The 12,855-nt window shown below is 41.8% G+C and overlaps 1 non-coding gene across 1 annotated transcript; it reads right to left on the bottom strand.

Annotated features, from left to right (window-relative positions):
* Positions 1 to 483: 483 nt before the first annotated feature.
* LOC104568977 (uncharacterized) lies at positions 484 to 12,445 on the bottom strand. The gene is made up of 2 exons (XR_015913136.1): positions 12,412 to 12,445; positions 484 to 618 (listed from the first exon to the last, which is right to left on the bottom strand). It is a non-coding gene; the product is annotated as an uncharacterized LOC104568977 (transcript).
* Between the last annotated feature and the right edge of the window lie 410 nt (positions 12,446 to 12,855).

Genomic DNA, 12,855 nt, shown 5'->3' with positions numbered 1-12,855 from the left:
TCACTACCTTCTCCTCAGATGGCTATACCAGCTTCCAGAGATATGGCAAAAAGCAGCAAAATCACTAGCATGCCCAGGTTTGACAAGTCTCTGCTGGGGACAATTTCAATAGCAGGATACTGCAGAGAGGCATAAGGAGAGAAAGCAGATTACTATTTTGGAAAGCTTCCGTAATGATTGCTCAGAACATCCCAACAAGACAGCACAGGTGGCATTCTAGTCATAGGCCTGCAGACAGGATGAGCAGGGAGACAGTTTTGCTCAGAAGCCTATTGTTAAGCAGAAGGCAGAACAACATTTACACCTCAGTGGGTAAAGAGCTCATAACACAAAATAGGCTTGGGGTTGGGTAACTTGTCAACCTTGACAAAGATTATATCCCTCAATAAGAGGCCGAGAGTTGGGGACTCCCAAAACAAACCCCCTTTTTTAAATAAAATAATAATAATAAAAACTTCCATGGCCAGAACATTCCCCCCACTCCCCAGTTTAATCCAAAGGAGTTTATACTGACTGCTAGTATTGTACCTTCAGGAGGTTCTTCTGCAGATGAGGAGGTAGTTCTTCACTGGTTGTCTCAGTTTCATCTTCCACCATCTGTGTTTCTAAGCTAGGTCCCTGTAGAACAGAACAGCAAAGAGGTAAATTGGAGGTAAAGTTCAGAAAGGTAAGAAGGTTCTCAAACAGACATTTACACCTATTAGCCATAAGACACCAAAAAGCATATTTTCCATTTTAAATAAATGCTAGTTAATCTCACTTTGCTGTTTGAGACAAATCTGCTTATAGCATTGTCTTGATGACAATGTAAGATAGCAATATGCCTTTAATTTATAGCTGCTGCTATTTACATAAATATAAGGAAGATGCAAAATGCTACCAAAAGAGGCGTTTTATATCTTTTCTTATGCACGAACAACATTCTGAAACCAACAGTATGGCTCCCCCAAGAAGTGGCTACCACTTCATATCTATCTGAAATAAAGGTTTGTCTTGACTCATAACGCATTTTAAGCCTAAAATGATACTAACAAATCCAGCTCTGAGCAAGAAAGAGCCCTCTACAAACCACTATAGAAGGTGAGGGCCAAGATGAGCTTTGCACCAACTTGTCAATTTAAATCTTGACCATTTACTAACTCCACAGAAGCAAAAACACACAGAGAATTACATTCAACACATTCTTAATGCCTAACAGGAATGGATACAGCCAGAAATTGAAGGGAGTGTTTACACTACCGAAGGACACACAACACCCACAAACATGTTTTAAATTCTTAGAATCTATTTTGTATCTTATTTTAAAATTTATTTTCAAGAACACTGAAAAAATTCTAAATTGTTATTTCAAGATTTAAAGTCAAAACAAAAACAGTCTAGATGGAAGCATGGCATTTCAAACAACAAACTTATCTTTACCAAGAATTCTCTTTTGCAACCTTGAAATCTTGAGAGTTCCTACTTACTAAAATGAAGCACAAAACATTTTCTAGAGAACAACCTAAGTTCTTATCTCATTGCCAGCTTATCACTCCACATACAAAGCTGCTAGGAGTAGCAATTTATCCAACTTTAACATACTGGTTTCATCATTACTACCAGAGAATATACAGGCACAGTGTTACTAGTGAATTCACTAAGTATTAAAATGTCAAACAGTTAGAGGTAGGTATTAGTTCTTGTATGCTTATCAAGAAGGAATACTCAGGGTTCTTGACTCAGGGTACCCTTGACAGACAGGTGAAGCCTGCTGCAAGCTTGGTAACATAACCATCATATGTAGTAAAGATCTACAGCCCTGGCAGCATGACAGTCTAGAGCAACCAAAGCAAATTCCCCAAAGTGTCTTCCAGGAAGATTCATAAGTTGTTGTCTCAGCTTGAGTTAATACTTCAAGAATGAGGTATCGATGAGGTTTGATTTTTTTGTTCTTAGGCAGACAAACATAAGGGAATCAGAGGCACACATACTGAACACATTAAGAGACTGCACAAAAACAGCCATGCAGCACCCTGCCATTCTGTAATAATCTTGATTTCCAGCTACAACAGAATCAATGCGCTCAGATGTTGCCTTTGCTTTGATGCTCTTTAAAAGCACTTAAACAGAAAAGAAAAAAGTATAAACAGTTTAGAAACATAGCTAGGTTAAATGCATGAGTCTTTCAATTATTAGAGCTTGCATAATCTTTTCATTGAAAGCATGTGGTTCTACTTCATCATCACAGCAACTGCAGGAGCACAAAGTGTACAGGTGCTATTACAGGAACAGTCGGGTTATGCAAATAATAGAGGAACATCCCACTGAAAAGGATCTCTGGGCTCTCCAGAGACAGATCCCATTCTCATAAGCAAGCACATTAGTTCCTTTCAGGAACAGATGAGCTTCTGGATACAATTGCTATTAAGATTCAGTGGCAATTTTTAAGAGGTTTATTTAAGAACAAGATGTAAGCTGACTAGAAACAAGCTGATTCAAGTAGAGGCAACAGTACCCTTCGAAAGGGAAGCCAGTGTATGGGCAAGAGCTAAGGCAGCTGGAACTGCCCTTCCTAAACACTTCCATAAGCAAAGATACTGAAGAGCTTTACCCAAACACACCAAATGATGACAAATATCCAAAGAGAAAGCCAACAGGGATTCTCACAGAAACCGCCCCAGGAACTTAGCATCCTGCATTGCGGTCGCACCATGTGACTGCTGATCTTACCATGCAGCCTTGCACAAAAACCGCAATGCTGCTGCGAGCTGGTACCCGCACGCTCCTTTGCCATCTAATACTGTGCTCCAGAGAAGGCAAAGTATTTGCAGATGGAGAGAAAGCAAGTATGACAAACCAGAGTGCAATCTGCCACAGCCATTTCAGATCAGCTTCACCCTTGGGATACAACACTTCTCAGTATAATTCTAATCAGGACTTCAGTGTTACACCTGGGCTTTCAGTGCACTGGAAAACTGTATTTTACTAGCATTGCAATAAGTCCATGCCTGACAAAGCAAGAAGGTTCCCATCCAGTGATGGGCAGAAAATACTGCTAGGTACCAAATTATATTTAGGACACTAGAACTAAGAGCTACCTTTTCCATTGCATTTATATTAACAAATATTATCAGCAGTCTTTTCTGTGGCTTCCTGCCTAGACATACACTGTAAGAGACCTAGTTTAAAACACCCCATGCACCTCTCAGTGTGGGGGACAAAGTCCAGTCCTGCTTTCAGAATAGTAGATCACACAAAGCTCCTACTCCATCTGCAGTGCATGAAATATTCAAAAACCCATGAAGGAGTAAGCCCCACACTAGACAACCATTACTGGCCCATTTTGCACATTATTGTGCCAGCCTTTGTCACTGTTAGCTAAATGCCCAAATGTAGGAATCAATGTGGGAAATGGCAAAGGCAATGTGGAAAAGACACCAAAGGAGAGTCTAAAGACCTAAAAAGTATTAACATTACTCTAACTGGGATAATCTTAAATGAAAATTGAGACCATATATTGACTCTCCACTGAGCCAAGATGAGACTAACAAATAGCTCCAAAAATAACAGTTCAGTCAAGCCCAATCAAAGAACATTTTTTAGGGAATGGATTTTATTAAATTGGGGTAATCAGTCAAACTGAAAGAAGCTAAGACAACTTTACTGCTCTTCCCAATCAAGGACAGGCACCTATCTTACAAATCTGTTCTTTCCATTCCAAATCCATCTCTAGAAATGAAATCCAACAACATACATATACAGGAATATACATGCATACACACACCACTGCATTCTTCCTCATTACACCAAGTTTTATCAGGAATCATTGTCCTACTTAAGAACAGGGCTCACAAGTATTTAAAGCCCACAGTGATGACTGTTGCAGCAGTTCAAGAATTGGAGGTAATAAACTGCTCCTTAAAAACTATAATACTCCCATCTAGCTATTATTTTCCCTCAGCAACTTCTACTGGAATGGGTATTCATTGCTCAACCCAAATCTTCCTGTATTCATGCTTGTTCCCAAATCCTTCCCTGTATTTTTTTTCCTTTTTTTCCTCCAATATTCATTATCATGTTTTCTCCTATGCTGCATTTGACCGTAAAAACCTCAATTCTTTCAGTGCCTGAGTCCACCCTTGCAAAGACTCCCCTAGAGGAGTCACAAGGTCCTATCTCCTACTTCAGTCTATCTAAAGTTTCAGCTGCTAGCCTAAGCCACCCATCCTCAGCCCTATTTTCACTGGTTACTGCCCTATTCACACTGATTTTCAGCTCTAGTATTACATGTAGGCACAAGTCCGATAAAGTCATTCAGCTCCTGACAGCAGACTCCACCACTCTGCATATGTGACTTCACTGGTAAACTTTCCCAGCACACGCCCAACATCTTGGGTGCTGCCAGATACACCTTAACCAACATGCACAAGGCCCAGGTTCACCTCCAGCAGGTGACCCAGCAGATCTGGGTGAGAAGAAAAGCTGAAGTAATCCTTAGATATGGAATAGTTTAGCAAGTGCTTTGGGAATCAACAGTATTTTTCAAGTATCATAAAAGCAGCATTGACTTTATGCATTATGTTTAAAGATTTTATTCTTTCCCCATAAGATGGCCAGCTTCCTGCAAACTCGCATACTTTATCTCTTTTTACAACCACAAGATTCCAAGTGCATTTCTTCCCAATAGGCCAAGGATGGTACAGTCATGAGGCTAAATTCATGCAAAATACTTGTTGGATACAGTAATTTAACAGTTGAGCTTCATCAAATTCTTACAATGATTAATCTGGGGTCTCTCCTCTGTCTAAATACTGGTTGTTTGGAAGTACCTCATAATTTATCTTTGAGATTATCTTTAACCAAGTTTAACTAAATTACCCCATCTTTCCTATTTGCTTCTACAGAATTATACCAAACCTTCATTCTAAAAATAATAAAAATTAAAAAAAACACCCAACCAAAACCAGCTCTCTGCTCTCCTCCCCTCACCCCACAAACCTGATTCTGCTGAATTGGACACCGATGCAGTTAAACCATAAGTCTCCCTTTCTCAGGTAGCTGAACATCTCCAGGCACTTCCTTTCAGCTAAAGCACTCAACACTGCCCAGCATATCCTTGTCCTTACTGCAGTGCTCAGATTTCCTCTCCTATTTGAGAGTGGGTAAGTTCAAAATTATCCCTGCATCTTTTTACAGGAGTCTGTTGTAACTTCTGGTTTTACTTTGGCAATGAATTTTCAGTAGATTCTGGACTTAATATTTTTGGATTTCATTTAATACTTTCTAAATAGAACAGGGAAGCTCCACTGAACCAGCCAATGCTGCTGAGTGCATGGCCACACTTCCAGCATTCCTAAAGTCAGCTGGAATTTTTTTCTTTTTATAGAGAAAAGAGTGATCTGCAATATGAAAACAAGAAAAGCTGCATCAAGAAAGCCTCTTGATAGAGGTTTTGCTTTTCATTTTGCAAAACAAGATTCACTCACGAGAGTTTTTGTGCCAGGTTTTTGCCCAGAGGGAATTTATGCTGTAGTTACAAATCCCTTAGAACACCAAAGAGCACAGAAATAGAAGTGTTGAGGATGACATTAGTGTTAAATTAGCTTGTTGCTAGCATGCTTTAAGAAGAAAGAAAAACATTGCATAGCTTATTTGGTCTTCTGCATTTGCCAAATGCATTAGACTAGAAAAGCTATGATTTAACCACACTTGATCTTGACCATGGGATGGAACATGCTTGTAGAGAAGAAAGGCAAATTTTACACTGCAAAGTCCAAATCGCGATCAAGTTCTTCTGTTCTTAAAAGTCAAATCCTATCCCACAGTAAAAGGACAACTTCAGACTGCAAGTTATCCTAATGAGAGTTTCTTTGACATAAACACCTTCAACAGCACCAACACCACTACCATCTATTCTCCATTCATCAAGCCACTAAGCTGTTTTACACTTGACTTATCACAGCAGAGAATATCATTTACATAGCAAAAAGCCAACACAATCTGCTCAGGAATAGTTCTAACGGTTTTGGACTTTTGAAATAATTGCCCTGATCAACTTTTTTCATTTTGAATTACACAATAATTAGCTGCTATTTTGATAAATGACATGGATAAACAATTCCAAGGCAATGCAATTTAATGTCATACTCAAGGTATCTTTATTCTGTAGTCCCTAAATCTCCAGAATCTGCACAGGAGCAGAGTAAGAGATAAAGCTGCATTTTTTAACAGATTACATAGTTACTGAAACTAATAGCAGAACCAAAAAAAAGGCAGCAATCTGTCTGTTCTTGACAACTAGAGTTCTGAACAGCCAATGTGCAAAGACTTGTCCCTGATAGACAAATGTAATTTTTTGAATTACCAAGTAATCGCACAGGAGATAGGTTCCTCCTCCCTCACACGCAGAAAATCTCATTTGATTATATATAGCTGATCTAGCTCAGAGAAAGTGCTTGCCACTCACAGCAAGTTAAAGAGTGTAATAATCTAAAGGATACTATGCAGCAGTAAAATAGCTGAAAACTAACCTGGGTTGACTTACTGTCAAGCCTAGCTTAAGTTAGTAGCTTCACAATGAAGTGGACACTGTTTATATTCACAAACTAGTCTGTGTTGCATGATTCTGTTATTTATTCCCTGAAAAAGTAACAACTGCAGGCTCATACAGAGAAGACAGGACAGAAACACCCAGCATATTTGGAAATAGATAGCAAGACAAAAAGTACAAGACAAAGGCGCAAGCATGACCCTGCATCCTATAAAACAAACCCAAAAATAAATGATTAGCCATAACAATATACCAAAGTTGCCAATTAGCCCTACCAGCAGCTGACCATTCACTGATTTGGTCAAGTTCCATGGGAAGAAGGAAGAGCTCCCTGCACCCTGCCAGCCACTGTCTGCCAATGAAGGCTTCAGAAAAAATGCAAACAGTCAAAAAGCCAAAAGCAAGCAAAAACATGACTGCAGTGCAGCTTCAACATTTTACATAACTAGTTACCAAAATGGTACAAATATATTCTTCAGTCTCATCTTTGGAAAGTCCACTTGATCAATGTGTCAACTTTATCTGGTTTCCTCTGTAAAATCAAGTAATGCACATTACACAATATTTTTCATTCTCCAAATGAAACATGCAACTACCACCCTAGAAAGCTGCAGACAATACAATAAATTTGTCTGAAATACAAACAAGAAGTCCTTCACTTAATGCAGGCCTACATTTGTATCACTGAGCACACTCCTTTTCTTACTCCTACTAGGGACCCAAAACAGTACTATTTCTACTGTCCCTACCACAGTTAAGTTTCATAGGCAATTTTAAGATCATCAAGTGATGCATTAAGCAGTATCCCCTATCAGGAGTTCCACAGAGCCAGCTTGAATTACCTGATTTTTCAAGCATTAGTTTTGCACTTTTAAGGAAACATGTTCTAACTTTAATAACAAAATATAAACAAGCTATTGCCAAGTGCTCTTATTGCTGAAACACACACAGTTTCACTATAAAGACCCAATTCAAAGTACATAAACATGCACTCAGCTTGGGGGGGGGGGGGGGGGGGAGGAGGAAAACATTCCCGAATAAGGCATTACTGAAAGTTTTCAGCAAAAAAAATTTGCTCAACACTTACAATTTAAAAAACAGATAAAAGATTTTGATAATGTTGCAACTCCATTTTATGTATAAATGTGCCCCCAAAATACCAGGAGTGATTTAAAAACCTAGAAATTGAAACTGTGAATACTTTATTCAATCCAGCTTAGTCCTGTTTTTAATTTTATTTCATTAGGAATTTCAAGACTAGTTTTCTGCTAAGAAGATCAAATACATTCTGGAATTAGCACTGAGCACACAAGCAGGGATGTTACATGCTGTATTTCTCACACTTTGGTTTTTGCTTTTGGCTAGACAGCAAGGTCTATTTCCCTCCTTACACAGGAGCTCTGACTTCAGGTCTGAGTTCTTGCAGCTCAGGATGTTGATGTTCTTGTGTTTACAGTTACAGTTTTGAAATGTGTAATGCTTCAAACAATATCTTCTTATTCTACAAATACAGTAACCTACGGTACTATCAAGGTCTCCAGCTTTATACCTAACCAGCATCGATCAGACTGGACAGCCAGAAGTATGAGCAGCAATAACACCCATTTTATCTGCAGGCTTCATAGAAACCTTACTCTCTCCCAAGCAACTGGGAGCAGTGCAAGACCATAGATTACTGCATAGAGATTTCAAACAAGGTTACTTTGCTCTACAACTAGACTGCTGTCAGAGGAAACACTAAATCATTAGAAACACAAGCAATACCAGACCTGTTGAGTTAAAGGTAAAAGCTTATTTTGGCAGCAATAGCTTTAGATACTGGTGGCTTTCTATTCAGAGAAACCAGCAAAGTACACAAGCACTTCACAAACCGATTATATAGGAAAGAAACACAGAATCACACTAGAACTTAAGCAGCTCTGCAAAATTGTTAAAATTATAATATTTTCTAACACAAGCACAAGATATTTTGACTCCCAGTCAATTCAACCAGCATCAGTATTGCTTTCTAAGAAACCACTTACAAGCCTGCCTCTACCCTCAGCTATGCAAGCATGTACCTTGCCAAAGAACTCAATGGGTGCATAGCCTCATCCCGCCCCTGACATTCAGCTGAAACACTGGGAAAGGAATAGCGATTCCCTGTTCCCCGATACTCTTCCCATCACTTCCATTCCCTTTCCCCCAGCTTCCTCTAACAAATTTAAGACTACATGCCAACAAATAAAAGACTGTGCTCCATAGAGAGCAATACATGTCATCTTTTCCTTTCCCAGTACTTTTCATCTGTTATGAGCCCTGCTAAGCTGGATCGGAGACATGTAATAGAAAAGTTTCATACATATCAAGTTGACAGGACAATCCATGACATCCTTTCAGTATCAGTAATCACAAGCAAGAAAAATATTCACACAGAAATATTTACTTTCATAACTTTCACAGATATTCAAAATATGTCTTTATCAGTTCTCAGTATTGACCTGCCAAAATCAGATACTATAGTCAGAAGATAATGTAAACTTATTGCCTTTGGTTTCTTACTTCTTAGGTATAGCTGTAATATCCTCAAAGTGTCACAATTATGGCATCATATCATTCCAAAATATATAACTCAAATGTGAGGACAGCCAAAGCACCAGTAGCTCTCATACCACTTTGCAGCAATGATCATAACCAAGATCACATCTTAAGCCTGCAATCCCAAACAAGAATTCCAAAACCACCTGACACTTGTGGTGTATTTTATTCCTCTGAATTTGGTTTCAAGTTAGTGACAGGACTGGTGTTAGAAGCAGCCATTTAACATTTTTAGTAATGCCCAAGGCTCGAGAAATTCAGTGCTTAGGCACGATGGAAGATTCTTACAAGCACGCTGTATTCTGGGCTAGTACCTGGTGGTTGACAGCATGGCAGATGCAGGGCATGCTTCAGAGATATCCATATCCCCAATGGATTAAACAGCTCATCCTGCAACAGGGCAGGTATGAGAAATTTCTTGTTTCCCAGGCTCCTAATACACCCTCAAAAGCTTATTTCCTTGCCATGAACATCTGCCCTTGAAGGGAAGCAAAAACTTTTTGTATTCACCATATAGCCCTTATTCTCCTATGTGTGCAGCAGATCCACTTTCAAGCTCATTGACTCTCACTCCTGTCTCGCAGTGCAGGAAATATCCCCATCAGCCAGTTTTATATTTCATATACTTAAAACGGTCCAGAGATACAATCTTTAATCATTGCCACTGCTTGAAAGAGATGGGAACAGAGAAGTACATATAGAGACAAATCTTGGCTCAAATCCAGCTTCAGCACTTTGAAGCAAGATTTTGCCATGCTGCTTTATTGCATTGCACTTTAATAGGATGCTTGTATTATTTTACTTGGACTTAGAAATAAAATGCATGAAGCTTTATCTTCTTAGCAACAATCAGACATAGGTGATCCTTTCAGGATGCACCATTACAAGGGAGCTTCCCTGATATTACCACTTACCTCTTCATGCACTTCTTCCCTCTCATGAGCAGACAGACTATCTTCACACATAATAGCATTAGCTTGTTTTGATTTCACAGCCCTACATTCTCAGCAATCTGCTAACCAGAAACTTGAGAACAAATGCTGATAAAAATACCCAAACTCAAACGTATCTCCTAAGACATTAAAACAGTTGAGAGAAATGGGTCAAGATGACTTTTCAAAAAGCTTGATTCTAACTTGCTTCTGTAGTGAAGAACTTAAAATGAGTCAAATTAAAGTTTAAAGTCCAAGTTATCTCTGTAAGCAGTTCCATAAGATGCAGACACAATTCCCACACCCCCCAGAAACACATATACTCATTTCCTCCCTCTTTGACCCTAATTCAAGTGAGCTGTGATACCTGGAGCTCAAAGATGACTAGAACAACCACCTGGGGGTAAGCAGGGAGAAGAAAAAAAAAAAAAAAAAAAAAAAACACCACACACACACCAAAAAAACACCACACACACAAGCTTCTTCAAAACTTCTTGAAGCTTCTATATCCTAGAAACTTAAGAGATTTTGATTTGGGATTTAGGAGTTATGTTCTGTAAAACTTAAAAAGATAAAACTGAAGAATCAAAACAGCATCAGCAGAAAAAAATCGGTGCATTTTTTAAAAAAATATTTTGTATTTATTTCTCCCTCCCCACCTTCTCAGCTTAAGACTGAGAATCATGCACCTGAACAATGGTGCATATGGTAAGGTACACACACTTAAATTTGGTCAGAAAAAATGAACCATTTTTTACACTGCAGAGTTCTACATGGTGCTTCTATCTGATAAAAATATATATATAAACTCTCCCCTCAAATACACATTATTTCCTCACAATCAAAACATGATTCCTCTCGCATCTCGACACATTGAGAGCGAGTCCATCGCAGATAGCCACAAGCATTCCCACTCCAGTGGGGCAAAGGAGAATCCAACAGAAGTAATTGGCTTAGCAAGTGGAAACAGTGGTTTATTCTACATGCAATAAGACAGAAGCAGAAGGAAATCTTTTCATTTTTGGCCTCCAGCTAGATGTACCATTCAACCAGCATGATAAGCTTTTCTTTCACAGTATAAGACAGCAACTCATCCAAGGCCAGAAAACAGTATCTTCCTCACGTATATGTTTGTTGCCCTGTACTATCAGAATTAACAAGCACAGAAAGGAAAAGTCCCTCTACTATCAGAAGTTGAGCAAAGGCAAAACAACCTACCACTGCGCAGGAGGAAATTTTCTTTACATCATACAGCTACTCTGAAACTATTAAAAATATCCTTTTTTGCATTATTTAACAGAAGCTGCACTTGGTTCTCTTACAGTACATGAACTGCTCTGACTCGTGAATACTCACTGCATTTAGCAGACAGGAGATCAACATTTACCACCTCCCTCTCCTTTATTTTGCCCTTCTCCCCCTCATGCAGAGACTGCACGTAGCTCGAGTGATGGACACGCATGTGCCACCTGGCTTCAACCTTGAAGTGCACGCAAGGGCCTGGACCAAAACTCTCCATCACAAAAGGCACTGACCATGGGCACACGCCGTTCCCGTCTCACATTGCCTGCAACCCAGGTAATCGATACAAGTTTTGCTGAGAGGCCAGTTCAAGAGTCAGAGAGCACCTGCTCCAACTCACATCTCACACTGACAGCAATTTAGAATCATGCACTTGCAAATAACAATGATTTAAAACAATAATAGAAGAAAAGAACTCCTAGGCAAGACTGTGGTATTTCTACATCTTACCCTGCCTTTTCTTGCTAACTGTGAGAACGGCAACCCTCCAAAGCAGGGCTAAGGTCCTGCCGCTCGTGCGGCCTCCCGGGAGCACCAAAGCCCCCCGTTACCTTCACAGGGAAGTGTCCCAGCTCCCCCCGCCCCAGGTGCTCTCCCTGGCCAAGCAGGGCGCTGCTGGAGGGACCTGGGAGCAGAGAGAGGGCAGACAGCACCGCAGCCACCCCAGCGGGCACAGAGCTGCCCGCACCGTTATTTGCGGGAGCTGGAACACCTCGGGGAGCAGGACAGTCTCTCTGGAAGGGCAGAAAGGAGGGGGAAACCTCTCGCACTCTGGCCTCCCTTTCAGTGACGGCAGGGAGTGATGGATGTTTTAGTGGGGGGAGGCTGGGGTTCTGCACCACCAGACGCCCTCGAGCAGCGGGGCGACGCGCTCCGCGGGCGCGGCAGAAGGTTCCAGAAGCGGCGATTCGCGCGGAGGAGCGGAGCGGCCCCCGCGCGCCGCCCCCCAGCCCGGCCGCGGGGCGCCCCGGCCGCGGATGCGCTCGTCCCGCCGGCGCCACGGAGCGGCCGGAGGCAGCAGCAGCGCCCCGGCCCCGCGCGAGCCGCCCCCCGCCCCGAGCGGCGCATCACCTTCATGCCGGGGCTGCCGGAGCGCGGCGGGCGGGCGGCGGCGGCTGCGGGGCGGCCGCTCGGGCTCCTCCTGCCCGCGGTAAACACACGGCGGCGGCGGGAGGGGCGCGGGGGGCAGCGCCATGGCAACCCGGCCGGAACAGGAAGCGCCGGGGTCAGGGGCGGGGGGCCGCCATCTTGGCGCGGGGCGCGCCGCCGCGGGGAAGGTCTGTCCCGCCGGGGCGGGCACGGGCACCCGGGCCCGGCTTTAACGGGCTCCGCACGAGGACTCGGGTACCAGGAGGGGGCAGGGCTTCCCAGCCCTCTACAGCGTTAGCAGCAGCCAGTGTAGCTCTTGCCAAAATATTTGGCCTGTTCTGCAGGCCGAAGACCTTAAGATACGCACCAGATGACCAACACTGTGTTCCTGGACAACAAGGAAACAATACATTTCCATAAAGGTTC

This window comes from Tinamus guttatus, unplaced genomic scaffold (assembly GCF_059628265.1).
Source record: "Tinamus guttatus ecotype Peru unplaced genomic scaffold, ASM5962826v1 Tinamus_guttatus_pri_ptg000089l, whole genome shotgun sequence".
In the NCBI taxonomy this organism is placed as follows: domain Eukaryota; kingdom Metazoa; phylum Chordata; class Aves; order Tinamiformes; family Tinamidae; genus Tinamus; species Tinamus guttatus.
The sequence above is the reverse complement of the archived record's forward strand: the minus strand, read 5'-3'. Positions and strand labels throughout refer to the sequence as shown.